Source organism: Cololabis saira, chromosome 23 (assembly GCF_033807715.1).
Source record: "Cololabis saira isolate AMF1-May2022 chromosome 23, fColSai1.1, whole genome shotgun sequence".
NCBI lineage: Eukaryota > Metazoa > Chordata > Actinopteri > Beloniformes > Belonidae > Cololabis > Cololabis saira.
The window spans coordinates 20,340,306-20,365,716 of NC_084609.1; the positions used below are offsets into that span (position 1 = coordinate 20,340,306).

Genomic DNA, 25,411 nt, shown 5'->3' on the forward strand with positions numbered 1-25,411 from the left:
CTCTAAAATATTATTTTTATTTTTCTCCTGCCTGGCGCTAATACTCTTCCGTACAGATCAGCTACTTCAGTAAATTCTGAACCTAAACAAAATTTTAAAATAATTCAATTCAATTTGATTATGAATTCATTAAAGGAAATTGGACGTTGCAGGAGCTTTTATTATCCAAGTTTCTTCAAAGAGGCATTATAGATGGTCATAACTGCGGATCTCCTGGAGCATTCTGACTGAAGTCACTCTTTTTGAATTACTGTCTTGTGACCAGGATACAGTCTTTTTTTTTTTTAATCAAAAACAAGTAACCACATGAGTGAATTGCTAAGTTGAGATACTCATGGAGCCCAAATGTTGCATTGTTTTTGTATTTTAAAGGAAGTGTACTCTACATTTTCTTTCATTTCCATTTTTGCTACTTTTTGTAAATGGAAAAGTTGTTTGTATTTGAACGTTCATCAGAATCAGAAAACAGATGTGATACCAGCTTTACTCTACATCAAAAGCACATCTTTACAAAGGTCTTAAAACAAGTAACTTGTGATATACTATACGTAGGATTAGTCTATAAAAATTAGCTGCAGGTAATAAATATTTAGTCTACACAAGTGGAAAGTGTTCTTTGCTGCATTCTTCTGTACGTGTGTGACGTTCTCAAGGTTAAATAACCAGTGTGTCTTAAATGAAGTACTCACAGAGATTCTGCCTGTGTAAATACTGCAGCAGGAAGGGAAGTTAAAGCAGACCAGATTCCTGTAGCATAAACAACTTAAACATTGTGCATGTGTCCGTCTGCTTTCCCGTCATTTACCTTTTCGGGTGATGAAGAACAAACTCAGCAACAGTAGCTTAAAGTTAGTGTCGCCTGTGTGCTGTTAAATTGGAAGTAAGCTATTAGATGTCTGCATTCAAACACATTATAAATGTTGGAAAATGTCTTCTTAAAACAAGTTCAAATGCTGATAGCTTTGTTGTACTAGACTGTGTATAAACAGTACAGTGGACTAAGTACAGTACGTATGGTGCCGTACAATCAACCTTAACCCCAAACATCATAATCTGCTTCAATGCTTTAGCCAACATTGCTATCTGGCTGTGTACCCAACCAGCTGGCTAAATGTCCTGTCTTCATCGCTGAAACATCCTGAGTTCCAGAATCTGCAAAACCTTGTCAGCCTGTTTATATAGAAAATGATGAAGATGAAGGAGAATGTATGCATTTTGTAAAGAGGGGTTGTGTGAGGGGCTATGTACTTGATTCTTAAAGAATCAAATGTATGCTAATCAGACTAATAAGCAGTACTGGAGTTGAGGGGGGATGAGGGGTGATGGCATCCCCCCCTGAAATAAAAACGGTCCAAATCATCCCCCCTGTAAAACTGTCATCCCCCCTTTCCATCCCTTATGTCATTTCATCAACGAATGTGGTTTTACTGCTATTTCAACATTTAGAGTCAACACCAGAAAAATAACACCAGAAAAATAACTTATTTGACAATTTTCACCTGTTTTAAGTAGATTTTCACTTGAAATAAGTAGAAAAATCTGCCAGTGGGACAAGATGTATCTTCTTATTACAAGCAAAAAAATCTTGTTCCACTGGCAGATTTTCTACTTATTGCAAGTGAAAATCTACTTGAAACAGGTTAAAATTGTTGTTTTTTCCATTGATGAGTCTTGTTTTAAGTGTAATGAGATTTTTTTTACTAGAATGAGACATTTTAACTAGAGATAAGACAAATATTCTTGTCAAGATTTTGAGTTTTTGCAGTGATCCATTTTACTTATCCTGTGAAGGACAGAGGCATATTGATAAGTTCAGAACACTGTTTTTTATTTTTGTGTTTTGATGTATTTGATGTAAGCCCAGTGGATATTTAAAGCTTACAGAAGGCTGCATTTAATTATTATTTGTAATATATTATATTATTTGTAATCAGCACAAATTATCTGTCCCCATATGATAAAATCCACCATCCCCCCTGATTTTTTTTTACAACTCGAGTACTGCTAATAAGTAGTGGTTACAGAAGTAACTACAGTCTTGGTGAATGAGCCACAGTGATGAAGAACTGAACCCAGCCAACACATGCCTTGTTTTTGTACCTGGTAGTTTTACTTTCATTACAGACCCCTGAGATGAACAAATAACGCAGCTGCAAAAATGTATCATGGGTGGGTGGACTCTCTCCATCCTCAGATGGTTTACTCTAGTGTCTTAGTCCAGAACTGGAAGGTGACTGAAATGTTACACATCTGCAGTGTGAATGTATTTCTTACCTGCATTTTCAATCAAATTGAAATCTATGTACCCTGTCAGTTCATTTATGATGGTCTTAGGCCTGTTGGTAAACTTTTGTAATGAAAAATGTTTGCCTCAGTGGTAAATAATCTATTTGGTGCTGTATTAGCTGCATTCTGCAGAAAATAGCCACTCATACAGTACATCACACAGCTGAGATGCCCTGGCGACCACGTGCATGCCTGTTAACATACGACATGTGAGTGCGCTCTGCTGGAAAACTCACAGCAGCACTGCAGAAATAGCAGTCTTCAAATTGGCTCATGGATGCACAGACACACCATATTTAACAAAATCCTTGTTAGTGTGTCATATGGATCAAGTTACATACGTATGAGCGCAGGCCCACGAGCACTCGCTCCTTTTCTGTAGTAGATCACAAAGGAATGCCCACTGATGCATCGTATATGAATAAAATCATGTTGGCATTAATGGCCACTGGTAAACCGCTCTCCAGAGAGAAGAAATAACATGTGCTTGCTTTTTCCTTGAAGCCCTCTGCTTCAAGGGCTTCAAATGTTAGCATTTGCAGATTTGTGTTCATCATGAGATTGAAATAACATAACGCCATGAGTTCAGGGTTCAGCCCTGCTAAATCACAGAAATATCCGGTTTTGCAGAAATTAATCTTTTTGTATTTATAATCTTACCCTATTGACACACTAATATGGGTGTTGTCTCACTGGCACGGTGGATGGTCACATGCAATCAGACAGCAATTAACCCTGGAAATAATCAAGCGTTCAGCTGCATCTGCAAACTATTTTCCTGATTAGACGGGTGTCTGTGGTGCCAAAACAGCACTTAAACATAGTATTTGTACAGTAGAACTATACTCAGCTTCTTGTCAAGAAAGCTAAAAATAGCTCCTTTCTGCATAAATGATGCCACAGCTCTCATCAAAATCACTGGATGGTGATATATATATGGCATTTTGGTGGTGCAACGTGCAGCTTTCATGCAGGTGCATCCTCACAATAAACACACACACCCCACCATACATCATGTAGCACATGTGCACATAGGTCCAGTACGTACACATACACATACAAGTAATATGTGTGCGCAGCAGGCTGAAGTCTTCAGAGACATCTGAAGGTGAACCCATCAGGTGCCCTGCTCGACCCATCCCAGTTGTTCTACTCCTCCGGATGCCTTCTTGCATAGAGAGTGAGAATGAGGTAATGAATACTCCTAAGATTCCTATCCAGTTGATCTGGGCCGCGAGTGGGAACTGCTACGACCTCAGGACACGGCTAATTACGCTGACACGTCCTTCTGGATATTACTCTCACTGCAGAATTACAAGTGCAGAAAAAGAGAGCAGCTTCGCTGAAGGCATTAGATGCTGTCCATGCATCCCAAATCTCTTAATCTCATTGTGAAAAATGGCAGTATGATCATGCAAACGGTAATATCCCATGACCATATAATTACAATAATGTTCCATGCAGCTGCAGCAGATATAGCAGCCACCCCCCACCCCCACCCACAGTGATGGTGGATATATTAAGCTGTGCCAGACCTCCTGGTGGATTTCTAACAGAGATTAAGTGAAGCTCATTATTTGGGACTTGTGTCAAGAAGGTAAAAACAAACAAAAGAAAGGCGTTAAAACATCATGGAGACTAGAAAGAATGTAAAAAGAAGTATAAATAAAAATATTTAGGTGAAAGGAGTTAAGAGAAAAAAGAATCCACAAATGTGAGATCACATTCTTCTTCAATTACTTTGTCTTTAAGTTATTTGAAGTCTATTTTAATGAACTCAATTGCAAAGGACTTTAAATGGTCATGGATGTACAAATGACCCCATTTAATTTTTTGTGGGGAGCTTGTGTTTTTTGAGATTGCTGCAAGTTTATACACTTCAGGTTTGTAGAAATGTTTGTGAGAAACTGCAAGTCATGTCAGAGCTGCCAATGCCTCTGTAAATAACAATGAAAACGCCTGTAGTTACAGTCCCCATGGCAAGATAAAATATTCAAAAAGGCTGTGCTAATGGGTTTTTTTTTTCAAATGAGCAAAATTAGTTTCTGATCATAAATGACAAAACGCAGACTGACACGTTATTGATCCTGCAAATATAATGTAACAACAAGGAAACAGCTTTGTTCAAATATAACAGATTTCACATTGGTTTCCACTTACTAGCCATAGTTTGCGAGATCATCCTTACCGCAAAAGCTTTAATGTGTGATTTGAATAATTTTTTTTAAATTTTACAATGAAAATCCTGAAGCTGTTTTTATAAATGTTTGCACTTCAGCCCAGAAGTTTTCTAGACATTATCCAGCAGGAGCTGTAAGTCAGAATAGAAATGTTTGCAACACCCTGAACACACTCCTACCATGTCCTCGGTACAAAGTTTGTCGCTGTGATTTTGGTGGCGAGCTTTTTCCCTAATGTTCTGCTCTTGAAGCTGATGCTCTTGAGTATTTCCAACTTTAAAGCCTGGGGCCCACTGAGAGCAGAGGTGCAGCAAAGCGCCTGTGCCACATTAGCTGCCATGAGTCGGGCCATTCTAGTAAAAAAGGGTGGGCCCCCAAAACCATAGTGGTTTTGAAGCTTTGAAAATATGTGGTGAATTTTGAAAATAAAATACTACGAGTGGCTCTGACTCCATACATCGACATTATGTCAACCCATGGAGGTTGTGGGTAAACAAGAGTCTCAGAAGACATACCAACCAAACATGGCGAGGTTTATTTTAGAAGTCGAAAGGTACATCGTATTGTCTTTTTTTTATATAATCCAGAAAGGACGGGATACGCTGAGATATCCATCCTTAAACAAGCAGAGTATTTGCTTGATTCTTACATGATCCCCACTTACATGATTGTTTAGACTCATAATCTCATGACTTCAGCCAAGCAAGCAGCCCTAGTCAAGATAACCGACAGAACCAATTATGAATATTTGAAAGTTTTATCATCAAGGTGTCTTATAAATCTACATGACTGTCTTCATCACTCAAAGGGAGTGTTCATTTGTTGATGTAATAAACTATAGGAAGTGCAGAGGGCAATATAGCTGGCATTTAGCTCATAAGAAAGGAGCATGGTAACAAGAGAAACAAGCCAACCATCTAAATGTGGGGTTGAGGCTCATGCAGGACCAAGACTTGTTGTAGTACCGCAACTGACCACTAGGGGCTGGCTGCAAAAGCGACTCCCACGTTAAAATGTCCAACTTTAGAGCTTAAATAAACATATTTCAGTCGTTTGATTTCACACCCATGACAAATCTGAGGGGGATACATTTATATTTTGTGCCTTACCAGGAAAATGTATATAAAGCCATACATTTGTTTCTAATATGAGTGATTGACAGTCAGGTCAGCCAATGGCTATTCGTTATCACTTCCTCATCCATAATCCTCATACTACCGCGCTTAGCAAAGCAACCACCCATTTGCATGAACTCAGCGGCTGATGGCAACTCTGCAGATATTTAGGCAGGACTTGGCTGAAGGAGCTGGGAGCAAAGCTAATGTCAGACCCGACATGCGGTGGGCATGTTCCCATCAGCTTGCTGGGCAACACGGCTGCACCCCATGAAGAAAAACTGCCTTTAAAACACCAATGGGTCACATGACAAAATTGCTTCGTCAAATGTTTTATACAGTCTATGGGAGGGAGTAAGGAAGTAGCATCACTAAATGCTCCATATTGTGCTGCTTTGCAGTGGCCCGTGTTTATGCAGGCAATGCCACCAAGGACTTTGGTACCAGGCCATGTTGGCCAGCTTCTGCCCGTATCTTCCACGTATCCTCACATGGCATCGCATGTGTGAGCTGTGAGTTTCAGCGGTCATTTGTCAGCAGCATTATAGTGAGGTACCTGGTGAACATGACAGAGATGGTTGTTGACTAGTCACAAAGTAGTTGACATTACCGTAGTTGATTTACCAAAATTATCATTATTTGCATTAGACTCAGTGTAATCATTTTTTGAATATTTCATAAATAATGTAAATATTCTCCAAAAACAGAAATGGACCAAATCAAATCAGCTACAACGTGCAAATGTGAGCATATTAAAATTTCAACAACTACGATGTATTTTATTATTCCATGTAACAGATACAGTATATTTGTCTGTGATTTTCATCGCCATACTCCAAAAATACTGAAACCCTCTTTCAGGCCGGTTTGTTGCACTCGGAGCTATGTTAATGTGTTTAGGAAGAACGTTGTGAATTTTTCACATATAAAGGCCACGCCATGAGGCTGTACTGTGCAGTAAGGTGGAAGGACATTCCTCTGGCAGCAATATTCTCCAATGAGAGGCACAATTATACATACATATAGACACATACACAGCCTCAAACTTGTCCTAAAGCAAAATGGACAAAATTAATTACTCAAACCCAATTTTCTCCCAGGGTGCCAAGAAAAAAAAACCTCAAAACAAAGAAGATGACAACCGAAGACAACAGAGGACTCAGAGGATGAGTAGGAAGACTTCTGCTAATGGGCAGGTCATCTTTCATCATCGTCTTTGGTTCTCGTACTGACTCAGGGGTCACAGCTGAGGCATCGAGGAGTCACTCTGGACGTCTGCCTCTTTCTGTCTTCCTTTCCATATTTTGCTGTGTCATTTTGTGTGCTTTTTTTTCTCAAAGTCCATGAGCATTATGAAGCCTATAGTCACTATGATGGCTAATGTTTTTTTCTTAATGTACAGTTTGAGGATTTACTGCAGTTATTTGTATTTACTTCCGGTTGCTGCAGATGGAACAAGTAAATGTTCAGTAAAACATGAAGGGACATTATGATAAATCCACCAGTGTGTCCCCTCTGTCCTTGAGCGAATCCATGCAAATCCTTACACTCAAATGATGTCTGCCTGCTGTTGCCTTTTCAGACCCGATATGACTCTGCATCGGTTTTCATAAACAAATAAGTCATCAAGCGTTAATGGGGATATAGTACGACAAAAAAAACAACCTTTGAGTTGACTGTACTTGTTACTGAATGCATTAAACAGAAACATTGCTCATATAAGCAACTAATTAATATAAACGCCTCAATTAAATAAAAAACACAAAGGTTGACTCACAATTAAGTCCAACCTTTATAGAAAAAGTACAATATTTATTAACCATTACTTGGATGTTACATGACTTCAGCATTACCATCTTGGGTACAACCTGATCTAGTTCAAGACGTGTCTCACAACTCCACTGTACCTAAAAGGTTGATCAGCTTCAACTGCCTGTGGTAAAATTAAAAATACCAGTCGCCATTTATAGTATATTCTTATCATATTTGATAATGTGTTTAAAAGCTTGCAGTATAGAGAACAATTTAAGTCTGTGGGGCATTATTAAAACCCAACAGGGGCAAACCTCCAAAAGCCCTTTAGGTGAAATAAAGAGCTATCCAAACCAATGTGGCCCGATGTAAAATAGTGATTTCAAGTGTTCAATATCCGCAGTTACACCCAGGCCTGACTACTGCCAGACGTGTGAAACAAAGAAATCGCAAATAAAACCTGTCTGACAACATGAAGGATGCTAAGAGACTTAAAAAAAAAAAAAAAAGCGAGACATCATGGCCCCATCTAAAGAAATTCAACAGAAAAGAGCGACAAAGCCATTTCTAAGGCTTTGGGACTTCAGGAAATCACAGCGGGAGCAAACATACATGAAGATGGTGTTAACTCTTTTCAAATGATTTTTGCTCTCAGACTTGTCCATTAAAGGTTCAGTTTCTTTGAAACGGGCAAGCATTTAGGCTGATTTGGTTTCTTTAATCAAGACACCACATTCCTCTTTGATCTAACTGATCACCTGGGATAAAAAGAGTCAACGTCTTTCTACAACAAAGACTGACATGAAACAGGCTGACACAAACCCAAAAGTTCTTCTGCCCCTTAGTTTGCAAAGCCTAAAGCAACTTGCTTGGACACTCCACAGCCTTCAGTCGCGCTAACAAACATACTGAGGGGTGACAGCCTCAATAGACGGACCATGGAGGACCAAAAGGGAAGCAAAAGGGGGATTAGAGACAGGGGGAGAAAACACAATCATTTGCAATCACATCAAAGAATGACAGCGATATTTGTGGCAAAGGATTGAGTCAGACTGCTTTCAGCTAGAACCAGAGTGCACGCTCTCTCATCTGAAGCTCAGCACATCACTGTTTCTACTGAACTGATACAACCTTAACCATAGTAAATGTTGCAGATACATTTTCTTCACAGTCTATATCATTTCAGCAGACCGCAGATACGCTGAAGTCTCCAAAAACCCGGTTATGCTGAGCCATGAATCCCCACCGACGCCAAGCTTGACTGTGAGTCCTGCATCACTGCTGCGCAACTGCTGGCATTTGACAAAGCAGACTTTGCATTTTGTTGGTCCCCACTGTGGGTTTCCGGGGAGGGGGGGTGTGCACCTGAGCTTCTCTGAAAACACCACTGAAGTAATAAAAGTGGCTGAGACAAAACACCGAACTATAAAGGCTGCTGAAAGGACGGGATGCAGGTGACACCTGTAAGCAAATACTAACTCATAGCAGACCAAACACAGATCACTGCCCACAACACCAAACAATGGCCTTTGTGCATCCAGTGCCTACGGTAAGAACTTTACCTCAACCCCCCCGCAGGGCTAAACTGTAACAAGTGGGAATGGAAAATGAATGAATGGATGTCGATTCTTATTGGAGCTCAGTTTCTGGTGTCCATCCTCTCTTAAGAAAACATTCACTGGCTGCTATGCAAGTCCTAAATATCTGAAGCAAAGACGTTGACAGGAAAAAGGCCAACCCACTCTTAGTATTTGTCTCTGCATCTGCATCTGTCAGCTTAATAACAATCAATCTCACAAACTCACTCCAACTAGCAGATCTCCAACAATCGAATCACAATTTTGTCATAAGGGGACCAAAGGTTCCTTCTTTGGAGTAAAACCTTGACTGGACATTGACTGGCGGTAGAATAACAACAGATTGCACTGCCTCACAAATCCACCAGAACCAATGGGCAACCTTTCAGACATGTTTTATATTGTTTTACACTTTACTTAAGCACATTTACATCTCACACAATAGGCCAGGGGTATTCGACTAGATTCGGCCGGGGGCCACATCTGCAAAAGGACTGTATGGAGAGGGCCGCACAATTTGAAAATGTGGGGGTTTTCAAAATGTATTTTGCACTCAAAGACGAAGACTTATGTAAATATAATACATTTGTATTATACATTTGAATATATCTAGTTTACATATGAATTATGTATTAATTGTCTCCAGATTTAGTAATTGTGAATGTTAAATATAATATTCAGATAAAGAAATATTATTTTGAATGCAAGTTCATTTTGAAACCATGCATTGTGCAAACTTAATGAAATTGATATTGACCTACTTTTAATAAAACACGCCATAATGACAAAGCACCACTTTCCACCAAGATTTCCTTATTTGAATATTATATTAAGCATTGAGCACAACCATTTTAGTCCATAGTAGCCAGTTATAAAAATATTATTAAAAAAAAAAAAAAAAAAAAAAAAAAAATTTTTTTTTTTTTCAACAAACACCCCCTTTTTTGAAATATGACCAGGGGCCACATAAAAGCTCCTGGCGGGCCGCATGTGGCCCGCGGGCCGCCAATTGAATATCCCTGCAATAGGCAGATAATGTTGCATTTTTCTTGTCTTGAAAGGTAAGGAGACACTTTAGATGAGCACTGGAAATAAAGCATTCATTCTCAAGCTGAAGTGAAGCTATGCAGGATGGGAAATGCACAGACAATAACAAGGGGACAATAACTTGGATCAGGTAAAGGCTGATGTAGATCTGTCTTTTCAGGGAATTATTTGAATGTACTGATAACAGAGCCGACAAATCAGCTTTTGTAATTAGGACAAATATGATATGCATATCATGCATAGTTTTATCAAGAACACATTAGCTGCAAGCATTATATTCTTGCGAAAAGTGGCTTTGCCCACTTCTTTTTCCAGTTTGGCACCGTCAACTCTTCTGACTGCTGACTTAACCAGAAGCTATAAACTACGCTGGAAGTTCATATAAGAGGGCCTTTCACTAAACTAACGCCGCTTCCTCACAACAACAATACAAATCTACTGAGTCCTTTGTTTCTATCAGCCCCCAAACCGGATCACTCTCAGCCGCCTAATCAAAACAAACCATCTCAGCCTCTTTTAAACGTGAACACTCACACACACTCACACACACGGCCTTCGGTTTTTTAGGGTCCATTTATTCCAGCACTATCCGCAGAATCCCCCAGCCGCCTGCTTTTCTCTGAGGCTTTGTGAAGTGCTGATGGTCAGCATGTGCCGTGCCATGCCTGGTTCCTATCCGCTCCTCTAACACCGACCCGCGGGGAGCCATTGTCCTTCCGTGCTGTTTACCGCTGGGATACTGCTGAAATGGCAGTGGCGTTTTAGGACACAAGATTGCACCTCTGGGCAATTAAAAAGCTGTGACCACAGCACCGCCGCTCACTTGTGATGATAGACACTAATACTTGCATCACCCTGTGACGTCATTTTGGAAGTGATGACATTGTGACTCAATGAAAATGTACTGTTAACTATATTTCAGTTGGCTCAAGGAACAGTTTTCATTACACACAAAGGACATCTACATTTTTCTAAAATATAATGATGACCGGCCTTGGATATGATAAAAAATATTTTTTATCATTTTTAAACTTTTTTTCTTTTATTGAAAGAAAGCAAATTGTGCTCCTGACATTAATTTAAGAATGTGTGATGTTTAAAGGAGGAAACGACTAGATATTTATTGATCTCTGCCAGAGCGATCTAAATGCTGCCAAATGCCACTGACTGTCATTATTGATCATCACCAAAAGCATTCCACTTTAATCACTTAGGTATCTATTAGCCAGACACGGCATATGTGTTGCTTAAACAAGTGTCAGCTGGTCCTGGCTGCCTTTGACCTCACTTTAAATTACTTTTTTATTAAAAAGAACTGAACTTTGATAAGTTCTACCAAAATAAGGATGTCTTTACTTCCTGTAAAAAGCTTTTTCTCCTCTTCCCATTCAAGGGATGTAAACATCACTTCCTTTTCATGAAACAAATGTTAAGATGTTTGCTCCAGGAATATTCATATGATGGTAAAAATGCAGACAGTTGCTATTTACATCCATAGTTTAGTTGAGTTACACCTATTTGACTAGGACGTTTAACTTGACCCCTTTTTTTTGTCCTAATATGCAGGCAGATGAAGGAAATTAGTTTGCTGATCAAAGTATGATGGTTCCTGCATCTAGCTTGTTAACATTGGGCTTTTCTGGTTGACCTATTAGTCCACACCCGAACAGCAGATGAATCTGTGGTTAAGCCTGCGGGAGTAAATTGGGACAATGGCAAAAAAGAGTTACGACTTAGCACGTTTTATACATCCTGCATGCTCTGTATGAGTTCCCTTTCAGAACCTTTGGATCAAATCCCATGTCAGAAACTGTAAAATATGCATGGAGGGCACAGTCCAGTTTCAGTCCAGTTGAACATTTGCATACAACTGCTTGCAGCTATGCAGGCACCTTGTGTACAGGACCTACACTGTTGTTTCTGCTTGTCAGATATCATTTGTCTCGCTAAAAGGCCAACCATCTAACTTCCAGACTGAGTCTCATGTGGAGCTAAGATTCGTTGCAGTTCCTCCACTGGCCGCTGGAGACTGGCTACAAAAGGGAGCCAATCTCCATCGACTCCCATGTTAAAATAGGAGCAGAAAATAAACATATGTACAGCCTGTTTCAGAAAAACATTTTGCTCTCAATCATGTGATATCACACCCACGACAACTATAAGAGGGATGCATTTTTTTGGTAACAGACCAGGAGAGTTTATGTAAAGCAATAAATGTATTTCTAATATGGTTGAGCCAATAGTTAGCTGCCATCACTAATTGTCATGCTACCGCGCTTAGCGAAGCAACCAGCCGTTTGTATTAACCCAATGTCGGCTAAATGCGAGTGTCATTATTGATCCAGTGTCACGTCAGCACCTTAAACGGTACATCTTGCTGTTAAAGTCTGACTGCAGAGCTGAATATATTTCAGCGGGATTTAGCTGAAGGAGCTGGCAGCCACCCAGTGGGTGTGTTCCCATCAGCAACCTGGCTGCGCCCCCTTAAGACAATAAGGCTTCAAAACCACTCTTCAGAAACCAGGGAGTCACATGACCTAACACTTCATCCATTGATTTATACAGTGTATGATCTGCATATATGAGTTTACATGTGTGCATGAAAAACTGCACACTCAGTGAGACCAGACAGCCGAGCAGGCTCAATCCATGAATGATTTATGTCTGTTTGTGTGTGTGACAGGTAGCGTGGCAGATACTCAATATCCTCAATTAATATCTTGACCTGCAACTGCAGAATGAAAGTGCCAATTGCAAGTTTCAGATAAGGACTACTTGTACTTTCACCATACTACAAGGAGGAGTCTGAAGACACCTCCAGCCCTCAGGTGTGAACTGTGAAAAGTACTTTTGACATGAAGAAGGCAGGGAGGATTCATGTTTGATAAAGGAACTAAAAATCGATCTTCAGTAACGCTCCAGATTTACAGCGTGACAGTGGGCCCATGCTGTAAATCCATCTGGGGCTGTAAACGAGCCAAGTCTCATTGGTATTCCTGAGTGTTACTACAAAGTAAAAGGTATTGATGAGCTGATAGACGCACGTGACCTTGCCATGTGACTTTGGGTTTATCAGCGACATGAGTTACTGTGTGTAGCTCTGCGGATTTGTGTGCATTTGTCCTCCGGGTCAAACGGTCAAACCTTTATGGCCAATTTTCATGGATGTCTGCTTATTGTGGTCCTGACGGATGCTCAGACAGACAGTCTCACTGTGAGGCCAATCAGAAAAGGAGACTGGGGCTGATCACGCCGAAGTGCTGACGGGAATGAAAAAAAAAAAGGGCATGATGGAAAGGGGGCAGGAGGTGAGAGGGGGAAGGAGCTGACTGACTATGTCATAGCAGGGCAACAAGCTGGCATCCACCCTTTGATTCCTCCTCCATCCATCTGTTCATCAGGATTACTCACGGGGAGGGGTGGACGGGGGGGGAGAGGTGGGGCTGGATCAGGGCGAGGAGAGGACATCCACCATCACCATTTACATTTACTGAATTCAAAACCACTTTTCCATAAAATAAACTGCTGTGATAATGACTTGCTGTTTAAATAATGGCTCAAGCACAAGCCTATCAGGCTCTTAAATCATCACAACTGAAGGTGTAATGATCCTCTGCAAATGAGTGTGAGCTGCTTACAAAGACATATTAATTATGTAATGTGTGCGTAAAAGATATTCACATACTGTACATAGTATTTAAGACTGTAAGTTCTTGTTCTTATTTATCTGAGTGTGTTAAATCGTATGAGTGCACTGCCTTCCTCCAGTTCAGCAGCAGGTGATCCCAGAGCAGGTGGCTCCTAATTTCCTAGTAATATTCAAACTGTGTCCCCACACATGCTAGGAAATTCAATTATTCTCTCACATTTTAGGCAAAGGGAGTATTTTTATTTTGTGGGTATTTTTAATTTTGATTGTATTCCAAAACAAGAGAACGGGGTTTAAATTGTGTCTTCCCTTGATCATCATGGGAATTGTGAAATCACAGGCAAGCAGAAAGGACGATGCAGTATTTCGTGGATGCAGGAACATATATTGGCACCTCTCTACACTGATTTCGGACGGTGCAGGAAGACAGAGACTGTAAACGGAGCGGTAAGAGTGAGGGAGGTGAGACTGTAGTGCTCGTGAACAATCAAGGGGCAACATCTGCCTTGGTAGTCTGATGCAAACCAGGAGGGGATTTTAATTGCAGTTTCTTGAATGACCACTGGGGGCTGATTCCAAAAGCAAATCAATTTCCATTGACTTCCATGTTAAAATGTCCAACTAAGCAGATGACATAGCTAGATTTCCGATCCAGGACAATTTAGTCGTTTTTGTACCACATCAGTTAAAATTAGATAAAGCAACGGTTTTATGTGTAATTAGGGATATGATCTTTTTATTGACATCAATGGCTAGCTGTCATCACTTCAGCTACTTAGCTCTGTACTGACTCCTGAGCTGTGACCAAAGACTTAACAGACTATAGTCATTCTTATTTTAGAGAGAATAAGCTTTATTGGGCTGTTAATTGTACTAACAGACCACAGTGACTGGCTGTGGGTGGGCCTGACCGGGTCCGAGGATGAAGCTGGTTAAGCAGCAGGCAGCCTGCTCTAACTGTGTGTTAACTTAACGATTGTAGCCTTGCATACCCCTGAGGCTTCGTAACAGCTGGGACCTTCCTCATCCAGCCGAGCCACACGCATTGTTTGAGTGGAAACATCAGAAATTAGGATGGATGGACAGATTTGATAGGAATGAATGTAAGGTAATATTAGTTAGCACCATGGGTTAGCATGAGCTAAAATATCTATTTTCTAGTTGGCTTCCAGGTTTGAATGCACTCCCCATTTTGCAACATGGTTCACACGCAGTGCAAGGAAAGCACTCTACAGAAAACCTGTGTGATGTCACAGGATGTTTGTCCAGTTCTTCTTATGCAGTAGATACTGTCATTCTGTGTGTTTCTGTGAAGGAGCCTCTCTGCAGCCCAGATATCGACTTCTTTGTAGAGACATTTTGTCCATATTGTCTACTAAGAGTACCTGTCTTACTGTTGGCATTGCAATTAACATTACAAGTTCAGCTGTTGCTAAGCTACAAACACCCTCATCCATACACTAAGATTATGAAATTTCCTTTTAGTAATTAATAAAGTATAATCCACCTAAGCTCAACTCTGCCCAACCAAGTAAGAACATTTGGGCTGATTGAAATCTTTCTTAGAGCTAATCCAAACCATGAATGTTGTCAGGGTAATTAAGTTTAATATAAAGTTTGTAACATCCTATAATTCTAAGTGAGCTCAAGTCTGACACGTTGATTCTCACAGCAAGTTTGTTTAAGGACATCCATCCAGATATAGAGCCGTTTCCAGCTGTCACTGAATGGGAAGTAAGATGTACCCTGGACAGTTTTAGGCTCAGAAATTGATTGCTAGGAGGATTGTGGCACTGTTTTGCTATTGGACCTCACCATTTCCATTTGTGATCAAATGATACACATATTTGCCAAACAAAGTTACACCAAAGGCAAGCTTAATGCCTCCATTTGAGCTAGCTACTGAAAGCACATGCTGCAGATACAAAGCCTGCACAGCCAAGACTGCAGAGGGGATAAATCAGTCACTGTCAGCTGTGAGTCACACTTCAACGCTCAGCACTTTTCGTCCTTGCAAACTGACCTTTCTCCCTTGAAAAAGTTATGAAAAGAAAAGGTTATGGTAAAAAAAAAGAAAATAAAAGCAACAAAACCACTAACACACAAAAAGAAAACAGACCTGAAACAAGGTGTTCAAGTCAGCACAAGTTTGAAAATGGAGTCAAGTACAAAAACTGGAGTCAAACTTTGGTTTCAATCCCAAATTGCATCTTAACGTTCAAGGAAACCCTTGAAAACCCCAAACCCGAGTGAGAGATGAGGATGACTCATGGAGTCATCAGGAGTACTGCAGTGTCGAGGTCTTGTCACTAAAAACAACCCCAAATCCTCACACCTCCACACTAAGCTCAGCTTTGGTATTCAGTGTTTGATGAAAACGCGTCTTCCGTTTGAAGGCCATGGTGAATGTGATGTTTGGTGAAGAGATCTTTTCCAACACTAAATTGAAACCATAATGTGGACACAGAACACACAATACTAAAGTAATTGCTGATATCTTTCCTCCTTGGCATTCTGTCAACACACACTGGAATGTAACGGACTCTATCTTATTAAGAGGTGTTCACATTCTCTCATGATCAGTTTGTCAAATACATGCGACCGGCAAGACATGTACAATACATAGATGGAAATGACAAGAGTATGTAGACTTTCAATCACCACCTCTGCACACTGGTTCGGTTTTTGTGATATGAATAAGGCTATAGTTGACTATAGCATTTAAACTTTTCTTATCTGAGGATATCCATCCAGTTCTAAGATGGTATAGATGTAGATGTATGGTAGTGGTATAGACAGATGATTATTTTTTTTTAATATTATGTTCTATGTGCTAATTTTCTTTTTCTAAATGACTGCAGCCCTTGCAAAAGCGTCACTAAAACCATAGTTCATCAGTCAGCTGAAAGACACCTTGGTGTTCTGCCTCCAGGATAAAATGACAAACTTAAAAACCCCCAAAAGCTTTACCTCCCACCCCAACACCTATATATCCCACTAAGTAAACCATTACTGATAGAAAGCAGTCGTTATACAGCTATTATGCTGTTATTCCACCATGGGAGGCAGTTGCAAAGTGGTAACAGGGGTGAAATGCGTGCTGTATGAAATGGCCATGTGGTAACATGTAACAGGGGTCCAAGTGTGGCTACATTCAGTCCACCGCGAGGAGAGTGAGAGATGGACAAGCAAGCAGGCTTGTCTGCCAGTGTTATTAAGGGAGCCCAATATCAGCACGCCTACCCAAGTTACAAACAAGCTAAAAGATGCTGGAGGAAAAACTGCCACCAGATTTTGCTGGAGATGCAGCAAGCAACCTGACTGCATGTTTTGCTAATTTTATCAATCAACTCGAGGCACTAGGTACTCAGCGAACCTTGCTGCAGCCACAGAAACACTACAAATCCCAGAAGTTGTGGCGAAACCGAGGCCACCACTGCAATGTGTACCCCTGGACCGACAAGTTAGACACTTTACATTATTTAATTAGTAATGATTCAGTTTCTAGTGAATGACTAGTGGCATTAGGGACTTATTGACGGCCATGGACTGCACAGTTGAGGAAAATAGTCATCTCTGGATTGTGGAACACTGCAATGTTTTGTGACAGCACACATTTGTCGTGCCTTGGTGGGATCATTGTTAGTGAATGCACAGCCAGAGAGTGGAGGCAGAATAAAGAAGGGCATGTTTTTACTCTGAACTCACTTTGAAAGTTGGTTTTGACTTACGCGTTAGCATTAAATCTCAGCCACTCTGTCTTCAGATGGTTGTTCAAACCTGCAAAAAAAGGAGGAAAACAGAAATGAGTTTGTGTTTTAGTATTTCATAAACATTGCCCCATCAAAGCACCCAACAGAGGCAAAATGTACTCTAGAAAGCCACCTGATGTCTAGTGAGCTCATGAGCTTTTCAGTGCAATTTCTTTGTCAAACAGATGTTTGTAAAACCTCTGTTACACATGTCTTTTATGCAAACTTTTACTTTTTCTTCATCAGCACCACCGGTGAGTCAGTTATTATTATTATGATTATGATCATCATTTTGAATAGGCTTTGAAAAGAAAATCTTTGAGCAACGGCTACCAAATGCTATTTGAATATCTCTTACCAAGGGGCTTTATTCCTAAAAGCAAACAGACCTCGATTCATTCAGTAAGGCCATTGTCACGCACAAGCACCTCATGAATACGTGGGAACATCCTCCAAGCTCTCTGGGGAATACTCAGTAAATGACTGTGTCTTGCTTTACACGAGGCCTTCAATCAACCAAAACATCCCCTGTCATTTTTATTACTCCTACGGCCAGCAGGGCGCACACACAAATGAAAGCTAACCTACCAACGTGCACTCGCATATGCCTTGTGGCCCCCAACCTCAGCAAACAGGCCTCCCTTCGTGACGGCGAATGCATTATCATAATCACCAGAAAGACCCTCCATTCATCTCACATTAGCAAAACAAATGTGACGGACAAAGAACTCTGGCCCATTTAGACAAGAAGCATCACAACTGTAGTTCGCTCCGGGGAGGCAGATGATGAACTGCGTGACTGCCAGACACCTTAATCAGCCGAGGTTGAGCCGTTTGAACTTGAGAGAGGATGTTTCTGTGAGGCTGTAGGTACATTTATGACCCAGACTCAAACCAGCAGAAATGACAAAGCGAGCGGCTGAACTGAATATGTCTTTACCGATGACTGATCTGCTTTGAACCCAGCGACATTGATTTTATCCGAGCTGAACCTAAGCAAACCGAGCTGGGGCGATAACGGGCACACACAGATGGGAGAAAGACGGCAAAAAAAAAAAAAAGGGTGTGAGATCCTAATGAATGAAGACAACAGCACACCGAAACATCAGAAGACGGTGGCTGCATGGGCAGATCAGGGATGATGGGAGAAAGAGTGTCTGAGATGCTTAGGGAAAGACAGAAGGAGAAGAAACATGAAAAAAATGAAGAGCGAGTAGGGATCGAAAAACATGCATTATTAAGGCTTAAAATCTAAAAGCGCTTCATCATCAGAGGACAAGAGAGGGAGCGCTAGAACAAGATGCAAAGATGGACTGAAAGATGAAAGTGAGGGAAGTAGAGTAAAGCTGCGAGGTTGCAGAGGAGAAAACCTAGCAGAACTGACCCCACGTTCCAGCATGTTACCATGGAGACACAAAAAATGAAACACAAAGACAAGATGATCATGTTACTACAAAGAATGCACTTGTTTTTAAAACATAGTTCACCATTTTTGGGAATTCTATCCTGGTTCTCGAATGGCAGTGAAAGACATACTTTCTACTGAGTCTATTTCCAACTACATTTTAAATTATTTTTCCTACCCTGCTTTGAATGCTGTGTCTCTTAAGAGATTTCCGATGGTAAAACAAGAACTTCTGGGTAGCCATGGCACAGGGAAAGTTAACAATCTCAGATTGAGTTGAAAAAAAAACAAAAAACTTAAGCAATGTTCATAATAAAATCCCAAATAAAGGCGGGTTGAAGAAGACTGAGGATGATGGCGAGGATGTGAAATAAAGGGAAGGGGTGAGGAAATTAAAACAATTTATTCCCCTTGATTGTCATGAGGGAGTGTGAGATGACTATTAAATAAAGTGGATGAATCCAATGTGCCAATACTGGGAATACTGTGTTTTTTCCCTCTGACATGTCTTGGTGAGCGGACAGTTAGCGGTAACGGTAAAGGAGAAGGGACTGCAGTGCCTGCCAGCGACAAATGCTACAATCTTAGACACGTTATTGTGACGAAGTATCTCTGCACCTCAGAAGCTTAACTGTTTTCATCCACGTTCCCTAGGACAGAATCAACGAGTTTTACATGTCAAAGCTATACGTTTTATCATTGGATCAATTGTTGCTAAGCAACAAAATGAGGGGAACAGTCTCATCTAAAAGAAAGGTAGTTTTCTCATGTACATGATATGGTACGAGCTTGAAATTCTGTACATGATTTGAGGTATATATGACACTTTAAAGGTTTAGATAATCTGCTGCTAACAGGAGAAACCAAATATCTTTGCCTGGAGAGCAGATTCTGGTTGCAGAAGAAAAACTTTCACAAGGAACATGTTACAGCGTAAAATATCTTACTAAGTTATAAGATAATAAGGTGCCTGTTGGTTTTGATGTAAAATAACTGACTCATTGTGAAATACTCCGATGTATAGCCCATCTTCACTTTGTTTTAAACTAACTTAAACTTCGATAAGTACCCAGGCGGGAGTAAGCACTGAATTTCAAAACCGTTCACAGTCTTGAGTAAATTAATCTGTTTAACCTTTAGTAGAACTCGTGACTCAAAAATAGATATAGTCTCAATGAGAAAATGGTCATAAGTAGAATATACTGGGATCACTAAGCTGTGAGCCCCAGTGCTGTATTATTTTGATGTACTGCGTCTTGCCCCTGTTTCAATTAGCCACCTGAGTTTATGGATCCACTGGGAGTCGGTGAATTACAAGCGTCTGATTTTTCCACTGTGGTAGAATAAGTGACCTCAGGCACGAATAAAAGTGTGAGCGTGTGCCCATAATCCCTAAGGCTAAAGGGTCTCAGCAATAAGCACCAGTAGCAGCTGCCTAAAAAACGTGTTAAATCCAGACCCCAAGTGCCCGGTCACCCCACTCCACTCTGCGGCCACACAGCTGGGTGAAAGCAATCCCCGCTTAGCATTTCACGTAAGCAAACATCAATCTGGTTTTGAATGGTTACAAGTGACCAACATGCATTTCCAAACTGCCTGGTTTACATCACAAAAAGATGAAAATATGTTTGATGCACCCAAATGTATTAAGTATTTGTTAAAGGACGTCATTTTGCAGTGTTTGTTTTGTAGTTTTGACTTCTTTTTAGCAATCTACAATGTTAATAAGCTATAGCCAAAGCCACAGACTGAAACCTCCTTTTTTATCTTAGACTTCAGGAGCAACATCTAATTGAGATTTTTGTCTTATAGGCTCCCCACTGTTGCCTTGGTGATATCATTGGCTCTATGGTTATGAGAAGTTGCGCTCAAAATACATTTTTTATCAGTTAGGAATTGATCTGTAGTTTTTCATCTCTCTATAATAAAGTGAGGGTGATCTGTTTAAATCAATGCAGGATGAAACAATTTGACACATTGATGAAATATGGCCGACTCTCACTGGAAGTCCAGAAGGCAACTGACCTGGAGCAGTGCAAACAGCAGCAGACCCAGACATTTCATTTCTGCAGAACTCTTCTCCACACGAGACAAAGAGATGAGGTGTTAGGTATTTGCAACCACCTCTACGTTTCAGGCTATAGTCGGGAGAAAAGTGCACCCACGGCATCTTAGTCAGCTCTGCAGAAAGTAGCACCTGGGTAGCAAAAACTACTGTCTGTCTGCTGGAGCCTGAAGGCGGTTTTGTTTAGTGTCAGACATGCCATCTGTGCGTGAAAAGAAACTGTGTGTGTATGTATGTATGCATGCACATGTGTGCAAATCTGCTGCCCATAAATATCCATGTGCATATTACTTTTGTTGCGGACAAATGACAAATGATTTCATTAAAATTGTGTCCATGTTGGGTTTAGTGGACCATGTCGGGCCATACAGACACATTGGTCCCTTGGGCACAGAAAAATCTAAATTGTATTAGGGAAGAAAAAAGAAATGAAAAAAACCCACAACAATAACAAATAAATAATCAAATGCAAAACTGCTGGCATTTTGGGAAGCGCTGATGTTTAACGAGTACTTCATATTCAGCACAAAGTCTTCCTCCTTGGTAGTTTCTGGCCGACTGAAAGGTCGTCGGGGCTGCAAAAACCTGCTGTAAATTAAGATTAGATTTTTTTTTTAGAACTACAAATTATAGATAAAGATGTATCTTTAGTAAATGGAAGCTATTGTTAAAGCAGTTATGGTAGATAACTATTAATTATTACTATTATTTCTTGTCAAGCAGCTGTACACACGCAGAAAGGTTTAAACCATAGAATATAGATAAATGGCTGCAACCATTGCAACCCCCCCTGCCAAACTGGATGTTTGCTAAAATATACATTGTCTGTCCTTCTGGGGTCTTTCTCTGTGTGTTCCTCTATATGTACCATTCAGCTTCAGTCATTGGTGGCTATGAATGTCACATGCAGTCATGCTTCAGTTCACTTTGGTTGTTGAAAGTGAAGACTCAGTTCCGTGGAAAAACACTTTCAAAGACAAAGTGAGTCTGCCAGACATGCAGTTGCAGTGTGGCCCATCAAGGTGGCACAAAAGCTTTGAAAAATCAGAGTTTTAAATTTGAGTAGTTGTAGTGCAGATGGTTGACAGTGAGAGTGGCTGTGTTCTTGCATACTGAGCTAATATCACTGCAGGTGGATCAGAGAGGCATCAGCGGTAAAGCAGAAGAGAGAGCTGAGCTTTCTGTTTACCTGTCAATCTGTGTTCCTACCCTCACCTATGGTCAAAAAAATGGAATTGTGGCCAAAATAATAAGATTGTGCCCACAAGCAACTGAAATGAGTTACCTCTGCAGCATGGCTGGACTCTCCTTTACATAGAGAGAGTGAGATGTTCAGTCATATAGAAGGAACTGCTTCTCCTCATTCAGTACATTTACATGCACTAACAGAAAGTCGAATTGTTGCCTTAATCCCACAGATATTGAATTTTTAAAAGCCATGTAGACACCTTAGCCGGGCTGTATTGGAACCAAACTGAAGCTCTTGAGATCAAGCTAGTAGTGCCAGATAATGTGTCCTAATTCGAGTTATTCCAGCATGTATACGCAACCCACGTTTAGCCGAGCTAGTGACTGCCCCGGACTCCCCCTTTCTGGAAGTGACGACACCACGAAAGCCAGAATATCAACACAGTAAGAGAAGAAGAAGAACAACAAAGAACGAACAGGAAGAACGCCAACGCAAAAGTGCGTGTGACGCCACCTCACTCAATAATCGATTGACTTCTGGCTAGGGCTGGGTGATATGGACCAAAAGTCATATCTCGATATTTTCTAGCTGAATGGCAATACTCGATATATATCCATATTTTTTCTGTGCCATAATTGGGGTTTCCCCCAAAGCATTATAGCATAGCATCTCTGTTAGCTTCATTTTTTTCTGAGGCAAACCCTTAAAAAAACAGTCAGTTTTAATACAAAGCCTCGTGCCAAATGTCACACAGGTTCCTTTTATTAACAGAGGTCTGCACAATATCAAAATGTATAAAACAAATGAAATAAAAATAAACTGCCTGCATATATAGAATAAAAATGCTGAATAAAATAAAACAAATATCCCTTTCCTGCATAACAATTAAATTAAAATACAGTGTGAAATTAATACAATGTAGACAGTAACAGGCAGACTTTTTGTGCAAATTGTTGTGCAAATAACAAAACATTTGTGCAAATCTCAAATAAAACATTCAAGTCAATTTGTCACAAAATACGCTATATCAAAATCATTAAAAAAAAAAAAAAAAAAATGTAATCGATATAAACGATATTGTCTCGTACCATATCGCGATTGAAAATATATCGATATATATTAAAATCTCGATATATCGCCCAACCCTACTTCTCGCGCATGTATCCTTGGATTTCTCAGAAAATCCAGTTTAATCCTTAGCTAGATTGTTGCCAATGAAACCGCACTGATTGAGTAAAGCCAGAAGATGTGTTAAGGGATGACCCCCCCACCCCCCCCACCGCCGGGAGGTGTTTTGGGCATGGAAGCCCTGAGGCAGTCACAGGTAAAACCAGAGGTGGAAAAAGTACAAAAATATTGTACTTAAGTAAAAGTACAAATTTTCTGCTTGAAAATTACTTAAGTAAAAGTAAAAAGTACCCATTAAGAACATTACTTAAGTAAAAGTATAAAAGTACCTCAACTTAAATATAATAAAGTACCAAAAGTACATGGTGTAAAATGTACTTAAGTACAAAAGTAAAAAGTACAAAGTACAAAGTACAAAATTCAAAGTACAAAATTATTTTCAAAAGGATTGCAAAGAAATCAAGAATCCAAGAATTTGCTTACAACTCTAAATAATGGTGATATTATTCTGACCCCTTTAGCGTTTGTTTCCATTACCCCATTTTAATTTCTCCCTTTGCTCATCACTGCTGCTGTACCCCATTGGCCCCGCTGACAGGTTCACCCCCAGCCTGTAGTATGCAGTGACAACATTAAGCAACCCCAGCTGATAAAGGATGAGACTTTTTTTTTTTTTTCAATTATGCTTTTTATTGTTTCCTTCACAGACAGTCATCACGACAGTCCAATGCATCCACAGATGCATAATCAGAGCAGCAAAAATATGCAAATAAAAGGATGAGACTTTTGAACTTTTAAATGCCAAAACCACCTTAGAAGGGGTGGAATCAAAGAATGGTGCGCATGGACACGCGTCGGCTGCCGCTTAAGGCTGATTTATGGTTCCGCGTTACACCAACGCAGAGCCCGTTGCGTAACCATACGGAACCATAATTCAGGCTTCAGTCCTCATCGGTACTCGACGCGACGGCGGTTCCTCCGGCCTTCCGGCCCGCCTCTGCGGCGCAACTCTCCCGGGAGATGCGGCTCCTTCTCGGTATATTCACGCGCCCCCCTTCCTTCCCGTCCGCCATGGTTCCACGTTAAATCGACGCACACCTGTGCGTCGCCGCGTACCCTACGCCGTAGCTCTGCGCCGGTGTAACGCGGAACCATAAATCAGCCCCCGCTGTGCTGTTCTTTAATTTGTAGCGAGTAACGACGTGTCCAATTTTAAATATAGCGGATTAAAAGTACAATTTTTTCCTTGAAAATGTAACGAAGTAAAAGTAAAAGTACAGAAAAATGAAAGTATCAATAAAAGTACAAATTCTCAAAAATCTTACTTAAGTACAATAACGAAGTACTTGTACTTCGTTACTTTACACCACTGGGTAAAACTGGAGCAATTATGTCTCTCAGCTATGTCTTTGTATGCCCCCAGAAGACCTGCAGGAAGTAGCAGGGAGGGTGTTCTGGACCTCTGTGCTTAGGCTTTACCCTCCATCACCTGGATTTGGATAATTAGTTAGTGGATTACACCTCTATCTATAACACTACTCTGGCTCTTACACTGGACCCCAGCTTCCCACGGACTTCACCCCACTATCCAAACATGCAAGCACCCCTTCCTGGTGGCAGGCTTCAAGGGCTCAAAAGGACTTGAGGTTAGAGAAGGTATTCATGAAGACATGGCACGCCAGTACCAGTCTGGTGAGTCACGAACTCCGATCTTATCTCTCTGCACCTCAACCTCTGCATGGTGCACTGGCTCTGGGTATGCAGCTGTCATCCCCCCACTGACAGGATGTAAATTACTGTTCATGCACCATAAAACAACAGTATAATCTTTGTGTATTTTGTGTTTTACTGTGAAACTATTTACACTAAGGGGATAACATTTCAGATCAGCAAAAGAAAAACCTGACCTAATTTAGTCATTCTTTTCTTAAAAACCTCCATTGTTTGTATTTGGAATATGAAGTATAGCAGTATGAAGTATCAAGTACCCACACAGATGAAAACCAGAGTACAAAATTGTTATAAATGTGCTCTAAGATGTAACTTCCCTGAAAAATGCCACAGAGCACTGTCAGGTTGGTCCTTCTCTGTTTATTAAATCTCCACGGTCTCCAAGAAACAGCTCAAACCCATATATCCTCTCGTGAAGTGTGTACCTTTGCAAATGTGTGTAAGCGAGAGAGACCGAGAGGAAGGGTTGGTTACCATGACTATACTGAAGGTTTTTAATTTTAACAGTCTGGGAGCATCCTTCAGATGACAGCCA

At 40.5% G+C, this 25,411-nt stretch overlaps 1 protein-coding gene across 14 annotated transcripts in view; it reads right to left on the reverse strand.

Annotated features, from left to right (window-relative positions):
* Positions 1-25,411, reverse strand: part of nrcama (neuronal cell adhesion molecule a) — an 88,723-nt gene that overhangs the window by 37,621 nt on the left and 25,691 nt on the right. For 13 of the 14 annotated variants that reach the window (XM_061715009.1, XM_061715014.1, XM_061715010.1 and 10 more), the window contains exon 2: positions 17,338-17,386. The gene's annotated coding sequence lies outside the window, so the exon portion shown is untranslated. Of the gene's footprint in view, positions 1-17,314; positions 17,387-25,411 lie in introns of all 14 variants that reach the window. The other variant, XM_061715002.1, reaches the window with a different exon arrangement.